Genomic DNA, 17896 nt, shown 5'->3' with positions numbered 1-17896 from the left:
ATCTAGGTGTAGCAGGTACACAGGTCACTGAAAGTGGCAACGTAAGTGAAGAAGGTAGTCAACAAGGTATATGGCATGCTTGCCTTCATTGGCTGGGGCACTGAGTTTAAAAACCAGCAGGTAATTTTGCAGCTTTATAGAACATTAGTTAGGCTGCATTTGGAATACTGTGTTCAATTCTGGTCAACACAGTACCAGAAGGATGTGGCGGCTTTGGAGAGGGTACAGAAAGGATTTACTGGAATGTTGCCTGGTATGGAGGACATTGGCTAAGAGGAGAGGTCGGAGAAACTTGTGTCATTCATAAAGGTGTACAAGATTATAAAGGGCATGGACAGAGTGGACAGTCAGAAGCTTTTTCCCAGGGTGGAAGAGTCAGTTACCAGGGGCCATAGGTTTAAGGTGCGAGGGGCATGTTTATAGGTGATGTATGAAGCAAGTTTTTTTTCTAAACAGAGCGTGGTGGGTGTCTGGAACCCGCTGCCGGGGGAGGTCATGGAAGCAGATACTAAAGTGACTTAAAAGGGCGTCTTGACGAATATACGAATAGGATGGGAATAGAGGAATACGGTCCCTGGAAGGGTAGGGGGTTTTAGTTGTGATGGGCAGCATGTTGGCATATGTTTGGAGGGCCAAAGGGCCTGTTCCTGTGCTGTAATTTTCTTTGTTCTTTGTTCTTGTTCTATGCTCTGAGATGTTGGTGCTTGCTGTCCAAGATGGAAGTTTGCAGAGCAAAGTGCTGAAGTCACCAGGTATCCATCTTGTTTCTGTCTCATGGCTGTTAGAATTGGAGAAAGCAGTTTAATGAAGGGAGATAAGTAATAATGATAGAAAAATGGGGAGCACTGCAAACAGTGTTGACGACAGCATAAAATTAGAAAGGGATATTGATAGATTAGGTAAACGGGCAGAACTGTGGCAGATGGATTTTAGTGTAAATATGAGGTTATCCATTTTGGACCAAAAAGGATAGATCAGGGTATTCTTTAGTAGGTCCAGAGTTAAATATAGCGGTGTCTAATGAGGTTTGGGGGTTCAGGTGCCTAGCAGTTTAAAATGCTACAGTTATACAAAACCCTTGTTAAATCCCATTTAGTACTAAGAACAGATCGAGGCACCACATTGTAGTGTAGTGCTTGGCATTACACAGTGTGCCAACACCTTAGACGATGATAGACGATCATTTCCCTAAAGGCTATATCTTGGCTACGAGATCATTTCCAAGGCTGACTCTTTCTCAATGGCAAATGTAAGGGTGCCAGAGTGGAAGCCAGGTTATATATGGATTTTCTGTAATAATTCACCCAACCAAGGAAAGAGTCAAAGCTCCAGTACAGACATGGGAGCCAGGACAATTTTGATTGCCCTCACTTCATCTTCTAACAGTGTATCCCAGTCTTAACAACTCTCTAGCCCAAGTATGGCACTTGGAGTGCCTGGAACACATTTTTCACTTCCTTAGGCATATCCCAATTGTGGAGAAATACTTTAGCACTATGTCTGAATTCTCTATGTGTTCTTTATTGGTTTTCCTGGTTATTATCCAGATAAATGGTGACCTGCTACAGACCTTATAAAATGTTCTCTATGATCTGCTGGAAAACAGCACAGACTAGCAATGCCCCAAAAGGCAGGCAGTATCATACATTGGTTAAAAAAACCTTGTGTGCATTAATTGTAGCATACTTCTGGGAATCCTCAAGTAATCACAATAGCAGGTATGCATGGCTCATGTCCAGCTTCATGAAGGACAGATCCCCTCCAGTTGTGTGTTTAAGTTCTCTATGCAAGGGACTGGGAATTCATTCAGCTGAGAAAGGTAGTTCACCATTTGTTTGAAATCCCCACTAAGGTGAACCAACCCATCAGGCATCACAAATCAGTATGAGCAATACTGCCCATTCTATAAATGTACTGGTTTGATGATTCGCTTTCTGACTTACTGATTTCTGGCTCTACTTTTGCACGAAAGGCAAATGGCATTCTGCGGGCCGTGCAGAATTGTAGAATTGTTTCTTGGTCAACACGAGGTGGCTTTGGCCCCTTTGATAGAGCCTAGACCTTCCTGAAAAACTTATGGTACTTATTCAGGACTTCTCACAGGCAGCCATTTTGCAATCAAAAAATGGTGAGCCAATCAAGTTGCATCTTCAACTAATTTTGCTCCATCAACTAGAAGCGAGGCTTTTACTATAAATAGGTTGTAATCTGAACCAGCTGCTTCTCATGAGACTGGAAACAAAGCTGTACCCTTAGAGGTTCTCTTGTATAGCTTCTCAGCCTCGTTGAGGTCTTACCCAAACCTCATGGCTCAAGTCCAGACTGAATTTTGGAAAAGATTAGTCCCACAATCACAGAGCCACACCAGTATTGACCACCATTAAAACTGGGTGACCATTTCCCCTCCCCAATTTCTGAAGAAGGGTCTAGGCCCAAAACGTCAGCCTTCCTGCTCCTCTGATGCTGCTTGGCCTACTGTGTTCATCCAGCTCTACACTTTGTTATCTCAGATGATCTCTTTGTAGTTTTTATAAATGACTTGGATGAGGAGGTTAAGGGGTGGGTTAGTATGTTTGCTGATGACACAAAGGTTGGAGGTGCCATTGATAGTATCGAGGGCTTCAGCAGGCTTCAGCGAGACATTGACAGAATGCAGAGTTGGGCTGAGAAATGGCAGATGGAGTTCAACCTGGATAAATGCTAAGTGATGCATTTTGGAAGGTCGAACTTAAATGCTGAATATAGGATTAAATGCAGGATTCCCGACAGTGTGGAGGAACAGCGGGATCTGGGTGTTCAAGTGCATAGCTCCCTCAAAGTTGCCACCCAAGTGGATAAGGTTGTTAAGAAAGCATATAGTGTTTTGGCTTTCATTAACAGGGGGATCGAGTTTAAGAGCCACGAGGTTTTGCTGCAGCTCTACAAAACCCTGGTGAGACCACACTTGGAACATTGCGTCCAGTTCTGGTCGCCCTATTATAGGAAAGACGTGGAGGCTTTGGAGAGGGTGCAAAGGAGGTTTACCAGGATGCTGCCTGGACTGGAGGGCTTGTCTTACGAGGAGAGGTTGACTGAGCGCGGACATTTTTCCTCTAGAGAGAAGGAGGAAGAGAGGTGACCTGATCGAGGTGTACAAGGTGATGAGAGGCATGGATAGAGTCGACAGCCAGAGACTTTTCCCCAGGGCAGGATTGACTGCCACGAGGGGTCATAGTTTTAAGGTGTTAGGAGGAAGGTATAGAGGAGACGTCAGAGGGAGGTTCTTCACCCAGAGAGTTGTGAGCGCATGGAATACTTTGTCAGTGGTAGTTGTGGAGGCGGAGTCATTAGTGACATTTAAGCAACTGCTGGACATGCACATGGACAGCAGTGAATTGAGGGGCGTGTAGGTTAGGTTATTTTATTTTTGGATTAGGATTAATCCACAGCACAACATCGTGGGTCGCAGGGCCTGTACTGTGCTGTACTTTTCTATGTTCTATGTTCTCTATATTCTAGATTCTCCAGCATCTGCAGTTCCCTACTATCTCTGACCATTTAATCAGATGTTTATTTTGACTGTTCTGATTTGGATGTTGCTAAGCAATTTAATTGTTCCAACCCAGCTATTAGGTTGATTTTCCAGGAAGTGCACACTTCAGGATACAGGCTTATGCATTCTCTTATTTAATTCATGTTTGGTGGGTCTCTTTTTTTACTGTCTTGAGTCTACCTACTGGCAGTAACTAGAATGATTTGTCTGCCTGTATCCTTGAGAAAATTTTAATTGTTCACCTGAGTCTTGGCTTTGTTCTGGGGTTTTGTTCAGAGCTGTCCTAGAGTTTTTCTGTTCAGGATAGGTACTGAGTGAGACTATGCAATTACCTTCACTCAATGATGTTCCCCAGCTCAGTCAGCCAGGCAAGGGTGTCCACTTCCACCAACACACCCTATAATCCATAAGCTCCACTCACCACATTTTCTGAAGGCAAAGCCAACGACTGCCTCCAATACTAGTGATGTGTACTGGACCACAGCCCACCTCTTGCACCTGGAGTATCTTGGCCAAAATACATTTTCTTCATGCAGTAACGGCATCGAGATCTGCCACGTCCATCTTGTCCCACACCACTTGGGGAGTTCCTACAGGTTCTGGCAGCCTTGCTGGATGTTCTGAGGGGCCGGGTATGTTTTGCTTTTTACCCACGTAGGGGTATTCCCTTGTTGTGCCACGAAACTTTGTCCCATGAAGAAAACTGCCTCTTCGTTTAGACGAGTCTTATGCCTGGCATTGGTGTTCCTGATGCCATTTTACTATCCCTCCCCAATTCAACTCGAGGAAAAAAAATCTCTTTTGCTCCCCATAATATGCTGTCCTCTGTGGTGATCTGGTCTCTCCAAGTCCAGAAAAGTTTTAATTTTGGTTGCAATGGCTCTTTAGTTTCCCCCAATACTACCAGGTGTTTTAGTATTGCCAGGACAGGATCTTATTGCATCCACGATTGGATATTGTTAGCAGTGACTAGAAGGGTGTCCAGCAGATTTAAAACCTAGTGCTGACTGTTCCAGTGGGAGCAACAGCAGTGGTGTATCTGCCAGTGGGAGGTGGCTCAAGGCTTCCACACTTGCCACTTGGCCTCCTGGAAGGTGTTCGGACTTGTAATTGTACGCGTTGAGTATAATAGCCAACCACTGAGTTCAACCTGAAGCTATGGGCAGCACGGCCCTGTGCCCTTTAAGTTAACCCAGCAGGGGTTTGTGGTCTGTTACTATAACAAATGTACGTGTGAAGATATTGGTGGAACTTTCTCACACAAAAGATGGCCACCACACCTTTCTTCTCTATCATGGCGTACCTTCATTAGGCATCAACCAAAATCCAGGAAGCATATTCTATCAGGCATTCTTCTCCATTGGGCTACCAGTGAGCCAATACTACCCCGATGCAGTACATGGAGAAACCACATGTCAACACCACAGCTCACACTTAGGAAAGATGTTTTGACCCTGGAAGGATGATACCCATACCTCAGGGGTTAAAAGGCGAAATGAAACAAATTAGGCGTTTATTTTCCAGCATTTAGAACGTGAAGGGCCGGTCTGATCAAGGTCTTCAGGATATTAATAAGGAAAGAAGGGTAGACAAGAATAAACTATTCCCACTGGCTCAATTGTTAAATTGGAATCTGACATTGACAAGTTTTTATTAAGCATGCATATAAAGCAATATGGGCCAAAGACAAGCATGCAGAGTCTGGCCAAAGATCAACCATCATCTTATTGAATGGAGGAGCAGTCTCAAGGGGCTGAAGGGCATACTCTTGTTCATTGTCATTCTCATTGAAGGAACATATGAGCCATAATACTCATTAATAGGTTTCTTGCTGCTCACTTGCGAGAATCTCTTCAATGTCCAGGACTTAACTGGAAAACATGACTAAAAACAAAGTTGCTGGAAAAGCTCAGCAGATCTGGCAGCATCTGTGGAGGAGCAAATAAAGTTAACAATTCAGGTCCGGTTTTCTCCTCCACAGATGCTGCCAGACCTGCTGAGCTTTTCCAGCAACTTTGTTTTTGTTCCTGATTTACAGCATCCACAGTTCTTTTGGTTGGAAAACGTGACTCACTGCTTCCGACATTAAGAAAGACCTCATTCAATTTCACAAACAATTCAATCACATTTGTCTTCATAGCCCATGTTACTCAAGGAATGGGAATATTCTGCTCAGTGTAGCAACAGAGATGCCTTAGTAAGACAAAACTGGATCATTGTACCTTTTACTTTTCAATTAGGTCACTTCGACTTAAACCTATGCAAAATTGCCTGTTGGTCCACAGGATTTGGAAGGAAAATAATTTTCAAAAGTTAGCTGTATTAGTGTTTGATTGAAACATTTTTGAAATTGGTTGCAACTGTTTCAGTTCGTAGGATAGAAATATTATGCCAAGCCAAAAAAAAATGTTTTGGAAAAATTTACTCCCGACTCTCACACACATCTTAAAATTACAGGTTGAAGCCTGTCAAACCTACAATTTTAAACTGTAATCCCTTCACAAACCTAAATTTAAATTTGATATTTCTTCCTCTTCTTTTTTGAAATGTGGGCAGCGCTGCCTGGGACACCATTTATTGTCCATCTTGACTTGCACTTAAGGTGGTGATGGGAGCTGCTTTCTTGAACCTCTGTGGTCCATGTGCTCTAGGTAGACCCACAATGCCATTACGGTGAGAAATTCAGAATTTTGACCCATCTATTGGTAAGAACGTTGCTTGGAGGGAAACATGCTGGTGATGGTGTTCCTGTGTATCTTTACTCATCCAGGCAAATAGGGATTATTTCCATCAGAATCCTGACTTATGCCTTGCAGATTATGGACAGTCCTTGTGGAGGCAGGAGGGGAATTACTCACTGCAGTAGCTTCTGACTTACTCTTGTAGCCACAGTATTTATATGGTAGGTCTAGTTAAGCATCTGATCAACATTAAATCCCAGGATGTTGATTGAGTGACGGTAACACCAATAAATATCAAAGGCACTGGTTAAATTGTCTTTTATTGGACATGGTCATTGCCTAGAATTTGTGTGGCTTATCACTTTTCTGCCCTGGCCAGGATATTGTCCAGGACTTGTTACATTTGGACATGGGCTGCTTCAGCATATGAGGAATAATGGTGCTGAACATTGTTCACTGATGATGGTGCATCTCTACTTCTGACCTTATGATGGAAGGAAGTTCATTACTAAGACAGATGATAGTTGGGCTCCAACAACCTTTGCATTAGGCATAACTGACGAGCAGAGAAATCTTTCCCACCACCAAAATGTCCACTGGTTCTACTTCTGCTAGGGCTCCTCAATACTGTATTCAGTCAAATACTGCCTTGAGTTATTGGGCTGTTGCCTTACCTCAGCTCTAAACTTGAGTGTTTTTGTCCATGATTGAACCAAGGTTTTACCGAGATCAGGAGCTGAATGGCCCTGGCTGAACCTGATTTGAGGATCAGTCACTTATCACTGTGTAAATGCTGCCTGAAAAGAACAACTGAATAACACGTTCCACAAGTTTGGTGATCTAGAGGAGGCATTAACTGGATGGATTGGATTTGTGCTACTTTTGTCGGCAGGCCATGCCTTGAAAATTTTCCACATAGTAGTTTTACCAGAAGAGCTTATCTAGGGACACAACTAGTTCTGGAGCACAAGTCTCTAGTAGCATTGCTGGCCCCATTGCTTTCTCGGTATTAAGTGCTTTTTCTTGATTCCACATGGAGTGAATAGAGTTGGCTTAATATTGGCATCTGGGATTCTGGGAAACTCCAGAGGAAGTTAAGATGGATCAGTGCATCTGTCTGAAGATGGATGCAAATGCTTTAGTCTTTGTCTTTTGCCTGCATATGTACCCCCTCCCCACCACATCCCATTATTGCTGAGATAGGGGATATTTGTGGAGTATCTTTCTCTTTCTAATTGTTCACCGCCATTTGCAAGTGGCTGGACTACAGGTCTTAGATACGGCCCACTGGTTGTGGGGTTGCATAGCTGTGCTTATTGAATGCGGCTTCTGCTATTGAATATGCAATTAATCCTGTGCTGTAGCTTCAATAGGCTAAAGTCTCATTTTGCTGATTCTCCTGGCATACTCTCCTGCACTCATCATTGAACTAAGTTTGATCTTTTGGTTTGATGACAATGGTAAAATCATTTTGTGGCGTGACTTTACAGATTATGTTTCAGTACACTTCTGCTGCTGCTGATGATGGATACCTTGATAGCTGGGTGAGGACAAGCTTGAGTAAGTTTTTCTCTGTTGTTGGTTTTCTCACCACTTACAGTTAACCCAGCCTAGTACTATGTCCTCAGGACTCAGTCAGCCTGTTCAGTAGTGGTATGACTTAGCTACACTTGTGATAGGTACCAGAATTCCCAACTAAAAGTACATTCTGTATTCCTGACACCACAGGACCATTAAAATATGAATAGGCCAGTCTCCCCATACTGCTTGCTCTGCCATTCAATAGGATCATGGCTGATCTTATATTCCTCATGTCCACTTTCCTGCCATTCCCCCCCTTCAGCCAAACAAGTCCACACCAACCCTCACAGCATTCCACCCAGGCCCATCTCCCTACAACCCACCTAACCTACACATCCCTCAGCACCATGGGCAATTTAGCATGGCCAATCCTCCTAACTTACATATCTTTGGACTGTGGGAGGAAACCGGAGCACCCGGAGGAAACGCACGCAGACAATTCATTCAATTTTACAGATAATAGGATGAATTGTAAAGAAAACTAAATCAACAACAAATTGTGCTTCAAAGATTACTGGTGCAGGTAACATTGATAAAAATCACCCTTGGCCAGTGCAGTTACTATTATCTCTAAAATGGCTGAGCTTGTTAGTAGTTTTATTTATTTGAAATGGTTTTGATACCTTTTGTATCAGGCTGGATTCAAAATCTAGACAAAGAGCCATTTAAATTTACAGCATAAGTCTTACACTCAATCTTAAATTTGCCCATATTTTATTACACTCTGCCCACTTCCACGATTCAAAAAAATGAGTCATTAACAAACCAGGGGTCAACTTGTTCAAGCTTTGATCCATTGCAATTCAGCATATAATACAGACCAGCCTCACATCAATTAAAATGGTTCCTCTTTTGTATTCGGCCATACAGCTTACTTTATCCGTGGCAGTTTTTTGGCAGAGCTATTTAATTAGTCCCACTCCGTTCCCCTTCCACATACTTATTGGATTCTTTTGCAACTGCTACTATAATCTGCTCATCACTTTTACAGTCATACAGCACAGAAACCGGTGCATCAGCCCAACTCATCCATGCTGACCAGGTTTCCTGAACTGAATCAGTCCCTTATCGTGTATTTGACCCATTTCTCTAAAAGCTTCTTATCCATGCACCTGTATAATTTCTTTTAAGTGTTATTTTACCTGCCTCTACCACATCCTCTGGCAACTTGTTCCATATACGCACCACCCTCTGTGAAAATGTTGCTCCTCAATTGCTTCAAATCTTTCCTTTCTCACCTTAAACCTATGCCCTCTAGTTTTGGACTTCCCTACACTGAGGAAGAGAGCTTGGCTATTCACCTGATCTATGCCTTTCATTAATCGTAGAGGTCATCCTTTGGTCTCCTACACTCCAAGAAAAAAGTCCCAGCCTATCCAGCCTGTCCTTATAACTCAAACCTTCCAGTCTCACTAACATCCTTACAAATATTTTTGGATGCGGGTTAAATTGGTGAGGGTGACAGGTTTGTGAAAAACGCAAAGACTGAATAGGTAGTTGATAATGAGGATGGACATGTTAGGTTACTGGTGAATATAAACAGGTTGGTCAGATGGGCAGATCAGTAGCAGATGCAATTTAACCCTGATGAGAGGTAATGCACTTTGGAAGAGAAAACAGCTGATGTAAAGCGGTATGCATTTATGAAATGCACTCGTATCTTCAAAACATTTCAGCATGCCACTTATGTGCCCTCAGAAGTGTTTCCTTTTCATTCACCACTCACATGATGGAAGGGGAAAGGTGAAAAGACAAAATCAGGGAACGATAGGTTAGTGAATCTAGTATCAAATGATCCGTGAACTATAGAAAGAAATTCTCGGGAACAGGATTAATTTTCACTAGAAGAGGAAAAGATTAAATCAAGGAGAGTCAGCATGTCTTTGTAAAAGGGAGATTAATTACGGTTTAATCAAAGTTTTTCAATTAGGTGACTAGATGTGAGAGTAGTGCAGTTGGTGGAGTCTACATGGACATCTACAAGGGTTTTGACAAGATCTCACATGGGACACTGTTTAAGAAAAAGGTAAGAGGTAAGTATCCAGGGCAATTTGGCAAATTAGATCCAAAATTGGTTTAGTTGCAGGATGCATAGGCCAGCGCCTGTTTTTGTGACTCTAACAATGTGTGCAGTGGTGTACTATAGGAGTTTAGTGCTTGACTTTATTGGTCAAGCATTAAATCAAAACAGCAGGGAAGATGTGATGAAGCTATATGAGATGTTAGTTAGGTCTCAGATGAAGAACTGTGTTCAGTTTTGATTGCCATACGATAGGAAGAATGTGATTACACCAGAAAAAGCACAGAGAAGATGCACCAGTGCTTGAGCTGAAGTGTTTCAGCTATGAAAAAAAGTTACGAAAAAGTAGAAGTCAGTCGGTGTACAAAATTGAGAGGCATGAGAAGCTTTACATGGTCAGGATGGAGAGATCACAGGCAGAGTGTGTTGCTCCAGATTCTGTGGGAAATCAGGTGCAGGCAGGAAGAGGTGCTTTTTTCTTGCATTGTTGGCTCATATAGTTTGTAAGTTCTATTTAAGAGGATAAATCGAAGCCTAGAATTGGCAGCTCAGCACAAAGCAAAGAATGACATCACAGGAACTCAGGTAATTAGCTGGTAATACCCGCAAATTTGACACCTATTAGACTTTCAAAGCAACAGAGTAACGTGAGCTTGGAGCAGGAAGGAGAGTGAAGTGATGAGTGGGAGGGAGTGCGTTGGGAAACACGGCAAGTGGCCGGCATTGTGTTTCCTTGCATTGCAGTTACAATGCAATTTTGGCATATGTGCAGGAACAGAACTAAAACAAAAATGTTCCTTGAACTATTTACAAACATCACTACCAGAATACGGTCTGAAAATGGAATTCTGTAGAGTACAGCACTAAAACAGACCCTTCAGTCTGACCAGTCCATGCCAACCATAATCTCAAACTAAACTAATCCCACTTCCCTGCACATGGCCCCTATCCCTCCAAATATTTCCTATGCATATACTTATTTAAATACCTTTTAAAATCAGAATTCCTACAGAGTGTAAACAGGCCATTCGGCCCAACAAGTCCACACCACCCCTCCGAAGAGCATCCCACCCTGACGCAGTCCACTATCCCTGCATTTCCCCATGGTCTAATCCACCCAACCTAAATACCCCTGAACACTACGGGCAATTTAACATGGCCAATCCACCTACCCTGCACACCTTTGGACTGTGGGAGGAAACCAGACCACCCGGAGGAAACCCATACATACATGGGGAAAATGTGCAAACTCCACACTAACAGTTGCCTGAGGGTGGAATTGAACCCATGTCTTTGGCGCTGAGCCAGCAGTGCTAACCACTGAGTCACCGTGCCGTAATGATGTAGCTGTACCTGCATCTACCACTTCCTTTGGAAGTTCATTCTATACATGAACCACTGTGTAAAAAAATTGCCCGTCATTTCTTTTTTTTAAAAAAAGCTTTCTCCTCTCATCTGAGAAAAAGTCCTTGTAGCTCCTCAATCAATTTTATGACATACAAATAGTTATCATCTCTTCCTTTATTGTTATATTGGTAGTATCCTTTCCTCTGTCTCCTGGCAATGGAATAAAAAAAAGTATTTATTTAGTACCTCAGACACCCTCTCTTCCTCCACAATAAAGATCAATAACTTGATCTCTAAGGAGCATCGTACTTCCTTCAACTTCTCCTTGCTTTTTGTGTATTTAGAAAAGACATTTTATGAGTTTATACATTCTCATACTTTTGCCTTACCCTTCTATTCCCTTTGTTGGAATTCCAAATTTCCTACTTTCAGCTTGGTTCTCTTCTGTATTATTAACTTTTGTAATTAGCCTTTTTCCCCCCCTTTATATTAATTGGTATTTTAATTATTCATAGAACTCTAGCCTAGCATCCTCTTCCTTTCTCCCACATAGGTATATATCTAGTGTGCTTGAAAGATCTCCCCTTTAAAAGGGACCTCCACGCTATTTGCCTATGGATATCTGATTCCAATCTATTTGTGCCAGATCTCTTCCAATTCTCAGAAAATGATAAAACTGGAGTGGGCTAGCTTAAGTCTGATTGTTCGATGTCCTTTTATTTATTATTCAAAACCTGACTATATTATGATCACCATTTCTCAAATCTGACTCACTGCATTTTCTCGAATTAGATCAAAAATGTCTCCTCATTCTTATTGGGTTTAAAGTGATTAAAGAGCAAAACCAAAAATTGGTGCTTTGCAGATAGAAAATTCAGCCATGTATATCAAGCCATTAAAATTTACTGACCCCACGTTCAACTTACTTGACTGTGTTCTAGAGTAACCTCTTATTATGAGGTCATTATTACAGGATACCCTGAAATTTAAAAAGGTATTTGAAGAGTGAATTTCATAGTTTTTCAAAAGTCAACCCTTCAATTTTTGCTGCTTGCTGCAATGTAATTTTCTTTTACAATGCATCTTATTGTAACCGTTTGAGTTTATAATTTTAAATCTTGATTAATTTGTTCAACAAATCCATGAAGAACATATCCTTGTTATGCTTTATGCCTGCCTGCATTGTGCTGATTCCACTAAAAATCTTACACATCATGTTAACTATGTCCTGATGTCACCATATATAAAAGAAACAAAGTGCGTAAAAATCAGTGAAGAACTGTTTGTTTGTATTTATAACATGTTTATCCAAGATATGTGCAAATCCCATAATTAACAAAACTTAATTTTAAAGGATTTTTCCATTCAAAAAACCTATAATCTGCATGAAGTATATAAGTCGCTCACTCAGAAGACATTTTAACGTGTATTTAAGCTTAAAGGACACCACAACAGTATCACTGACATTGTGTTATGTGGTTTTACCAATCAGCAACTGCTAAGAACTGATTTTGTTCTAATTTGGTATCATTCAGTGTAGTTTTCAGCACTGCCAGCAGCTTTGTATCTGCAGATTGGATAAAGCAATAGTATTCAGTATTTTCTCAGGATTGCACATCTGGTGGGTTTCCCTGTCGTGTATCATTGTGCATCACAACCCCTCTTTGTTATTCCACAGAATTATATCTTTATATACAGCTAGAAGATAAGCATAATTTTGCTCTCTCAACATAACAGCAGTTTGCAATGGGAATACACATCTTGAATTAAAGTTCAGTAATCACTGTCCAATCTGCTGTCTGTATGTTTGATCATTTACACAAAATCACTTTGGTCATTTGATATGCTACTGTCATGAAAAACTCTGCACTGGTACTGTTAAATAATAAAATCTACTTTACAAACTGCATTTCCCAATTTATCCTCATTTAAATAATACGCTTCCTATCTGTGTTTTTCATATCTAAATATATCATTTCACATTTACCCACATATACTGCATCTGCCACATGCTTGCTTACACACACAATTTGTCCAAAATCACTTGGAGCTGCCATACAACTCAATCCTCTCTAGGATCTGTTGTGTTGTCAGCAAAGTTTGAAATGCTACATTTGGTATCCTCATTTACATAGGTTGTGAATAGCTGGGCTCAAGCACTGATCCTTGCAGTACGTCACTAATGACTACCTACTACTTGGATAAAGATTTATTCATTCCCACACTATTTGTTACCTGTCGACCAGTTCTCAATTCATGCTAATATATTGCACACAATCCCATGTGCTTTAATTTTGTCTACTAACCTCCAAAGATGTGCAGGTTAGGTAGATTTCCCATGCTAAATTGCCCATTGTTTTTAGGGATATGCAAGCTAGGTGGGTTAGCCATGGCTAGTATGGGTTACATGGCTGGGGTGGGTGCTCTTTGGAGGATTTGTGTGAACTCGATGGGCTGAATGGTGTAGGTTTCACGCTGTCAGGGTTCTATGATAATTAGGGACTTAATGAAGATTGGTGGAGTAGCAGATAATGAAGGGGACTGTCAGAGATTACAGCAGAACATAGATACATTGGAGAGTTGGGCAGATAAATGGCAGATGGAGTTCAATCTGGGCAAATGCGAGCATTTTGGAAGATCAAATTCAAGGGCGAACTATACAGTACATGGAAAAGTCCTGGGGAAAACTGATGTACAGAGAGATCTGGATGTTCAGGTCCATTGTTCCCGGAAGGTGGCAACGCAGGTCAATAGAGAGTGGTCAAGAAGGCATACGGCATGCTTTGCTTCATTGGACGGGGTACTGAGTACAAGAGTTGGCAGGTCATGTTACAGTTGTACAAGACTTTGGTGCGGCCACATTTAGAGTACTGCGTACAGTTTTTTTTAAGATTAGATTCCCTACAGTGTGGAAACAGGCCCTTCGGCCCAACAAGTCCACACTGCCCCTTGAGGCAACCCACCCAGACCCATTCCCCTATAACCCACACACCCCTGAATACCACGGGCAATTTAGCATGGCCGAGCCATCCAACCTGCACATCTTTGGACTGTGGGAGGAAACTGGAGCACCCGGAGGAAACCCACGCAGACACAGGGAGAATATGCAAACTTCACACAGACAGTCACCCAAGGCTGGAATCAAACTCAGGTCCCTGGTGCTGGGAGGCTACAGTGCTAACCACTGAGCCACTGTGCCGTTCTGGTCGCCACATTACCAAAAGGATGTGGACGGTTTGGAGAGGGTGCAAAGGAGGTTCACCAGGATATTTCCTAGTATGGACGGTGCTAGCTATGAAGAGAGGTTGTGTAGATTAGGATTATTTTCATTAGAAAGATGGAGATTGAGGGGGACCTGATTGAGGTCTACAAAATCATGAGGGGTACAGACAAGGTGGCTGGCAAGAAGCTCCCCCCCCCCCCCCCCCCGAGTGGGGGACTCCATTACTAGGGGTCATGAGTTCAAAGTGAGAGGAGGAAAGTTTATGGGAGATATGCATGGAAGGTTCTTTACACAGAAGGTGGTGAGTGCTTGGAACGCGTTGCCAGCAGAGGTGGTAGACGCAGACACGATAGTGTCTTTTAAGATGTATCTGGACAGGTACATGTACATGGATGGGCAGGGAGCAGAGGGATACAGACCCTTAGAAAATAGATGACTAGTTTAGACAGAGGATCTTGATCGGCGCAGGCTTGGAGGGCCAAAAGGCCTGTTCCTGTGCTCCAATTTTCTTTGTTCTTTACAAGAACCTTCTTAAAATCCAAATACACCACATAATCTGGTTTTCTCTCGTTTATTCTATTAGTTGCATCCCCAAAATGCATTAAAAATCTACTGTAGTATGATTTGCCTTTCTTAAACCTGTGCTGGCATTTACCCCACCACAGATATTAGGCTAACTGACCTGTAATTCTGGGTTTTTCTCTCCCTCCCTTTTTCAATAGCGGGGTTACATTTGTCACCTCCAATCTGTATGGGCATCAATGCATCTAGCATTTAAGGCCTCTTTCTTGAGTACTCGAGGACGTAGATTATCAGACCCTGGTGATTTGCCAGCCTCTAATCTCATTATTTATACTAGCAACATTTTCTCCTAAAACTGCTTTCGTCCAATTTCACCTTCACACTAGATCCTTGTTTCCTTAACTTTTCTTGGGGGTAATTGGTCTTCTGAGAAGACAGAGTTAAAGTGTATGTTCAATTTTTCTAGCATTCCTTATATGATTCTAGAGATAGAGAAGGAACCCTCTAGCCCATCAGGTCTGCACCAAAACTACTCTAAACCTCCACTAATCCTACTTTCCAACACGTGGCCCACAGCTTTGAATATTATGACATTTCAAGTACTCATCCAAGCACATTTTAAAAATGGATTGATTTCGGCCTCAACTTCCAGGCAGGGCATTCCAAACTCCCATCACCTCCAGGCGTAAAAACTCTTTTCCTCAAATATCCTGTCTTTCACGTTAAAATTTTGTGCCGTTGTTATTCACCCTTCAACTAAGGGGAACAACTGCTTTCTATCCACCCTGTCCATGCCCATCATAACCTCATATAGCACAGATTCCCCTCTCAGCCTTCTCTGTTCTAAAGAAAACAACCTGAACTCATCAAGCCTAACTTCATAGCTAAAGTGCTCCAACCTAGGCAATGTCCTGGTGCACCCACTCTGCAGCTCGCCCAGTGCAATCACATTCTTCCTATTGCACGATGACCAGAACTGCGCATAGTACTCCAGCTGTGGCCTAACAAAAGTCCTATATGGCTTGAACATAACATCTCTGCTCTAATAATCTATGCCACAACCGATAAAGGCCAGCAATCCATATGCCTCAACTACCATATTAACTTGTCCTGCCAATAGTGGCGATGAATAATCACTAGGGTGTAGTGTCTAGAATTCAACAGAGCACAATCCCAGGAAAAGAGAAATGGTAGCCCCATCATGCACTGCCTAAGTAAGCAGTCACTTAGGCAGACCATGATGGAGTGTCTTTTTAGAGAATTTTGAAAGCCAGATATCCGAAAGTGGAATAACTGTAATCCTTTGAAATGTTTTAATGAGAACTGATTACCCACTGTGACAGCAATGTGTTGGGATTGCTGAGAAATCTACAGAATTTGTTTTTACTATATCTGTTGTTTGTTGTGTTCTGTGAGGCCTTTGACCACAACTTGTGTATGATCCACATGTTTGATGTTAGAATATAAGCTCTGAGAAATACCTTAAATGTGCCTGTATATTTTGTATAGTTAAGTTTATTATTTCTTATACAAAATTATGCAATTGTGGCTTTATCCTATTAGCAAGTATGTGGGATCTCACACCATGTCAACTTTGAAAAGAAACGACAGGTCCCATTGCAACAAAAATTTAGTGGTCTGGTCATAACATATCAAAACCACTTGCATTTTTTTGTATTCAATGCTGTTACTGAGGAATTAAGTAATTTCCAACTATCAGTCAAAACCAGATAAAAATATACAATCAACACTTTCAGATAATGTACCTACGTAGGATGTGGAGGTTCTGGTGTTAGACCAGGGTTTGGGGGGGGGGGGGGGGGGAAAAGGTCAAATCACATGACATCAAGTTATAGTCCAACAGGTTTATTTGATAATGCAAGCTTTAAGAGCCTCGGTCCTCCTTCAGGTGTTAGTGAAAGAGGTGGTATCAGACACAGAATTTAGAAGTAAAAGAACAAAGGTTCACACCATTGATGAGGATGTACAAAACAAACCTAAGACACTGTTAAATATTTAATCACTTAGAAGGTTTTAATTGATTAATATGTATGTGTAAATCCCCGACTTCTTTCAAGTCATGGTTCCGAGAGGATTTAAGATTTTAATCGGTATAAAGAAAGGACACTTTAAATCAGTCAATGCATGTTAGGTGTGAGACCTTGTTTAGAATCGGTTTGTGTTTTAGTTTGGAGTCAGGCTGGTTTTATCTATATAAAACATCATATTAACTGTCTATAAATTGTGTGCTTTTTGAACAAAATAAAGAGCATTTCCAAATACAAAACTTTATAAACTCCTACTCTATAAATAGAAGCAGTCTGACTTCAAACTAAAACAGATTCTAATCCACATCTCACACCAAACATACATCGTCTGACCTAAAATGTCATCTCTTCTTTACACTGATAAAATCTTTAGTCCTTTCAGGACAATGACTTGAAAGGAATTTGGGGATTTACATGTACATATAAATCAATTAAAATCTTCTCGCCGATTAAAGATTTAACTGCATCTTAGGTTTGTTTAGTACATCCTCAATGGTGTGAACTTTTGATCTTTTACACATAAATTCTGTGTCTGATACTACCTCTCTCACTTAACACCGGAAAGCAGACTGAGGTTTTGAAAGCTTGTGTTTTCAAATAAACCTGTTGGACAATAACCTGGTGTGGTGTGATTTCTAACCTTGCACCTATTTGGATAATTACTTATTTTTCTATTCATTTCCAGTTACATATTCTGGTCTTATCTTCTTAGGAAGTATGCATTTTAATTTATCATACCTGCAGCATTTTATATATTTCATACACACTGAGGAGGTCCAATTTCTTATTAGACCAAACTAACCTTATACCTCTCATGTTGAATCTATTTTATTCAGCTTTGCATATCCTTCCAATGTAGGCAAGTAGGATTTTACATGCAGCGATTGCATTTATCATCTGTTTAACTGATGAGAATTACAGAGTCCCTTTACATATTTATTT

General features: G+C 41.4%; 1 protein-coding gene across 2 annotated transcripts in view; it reads right to left on the bottom strand.

Annotated features, from left to right (window-relative positions):
- LOC125460559 (progressive ankylosis protein homolog B-like) overlaps window positions 1-17896 on the bottom strand; it is a 124500-nt gene that overhangs the window by 43664 nt on the left and 62940 nt on the right. The gene's annotated exons all lie outside the window — the stretch shown is intronic.

This window comes from Stegostoma tigrinum, chromosome 2 (genome assembly GCF_030684315.1).
Source record: "Stegostoma tigrinum isolate sSteTig4 chromosome 2, sSteTig4.hap1, whole genome shotgun sequence".
NCBI classification, from domain to species: domain Eukaryota; kingdom Metazoa; phylum Chordata; class Chondrichthyes; order Orectolobiformes; family Stegostomatidae; genus Stegostoma; species Stegostoma tigrinum.
This window is presented reverse-complemented; position numbering and strand designations above follow the sequence as displayed.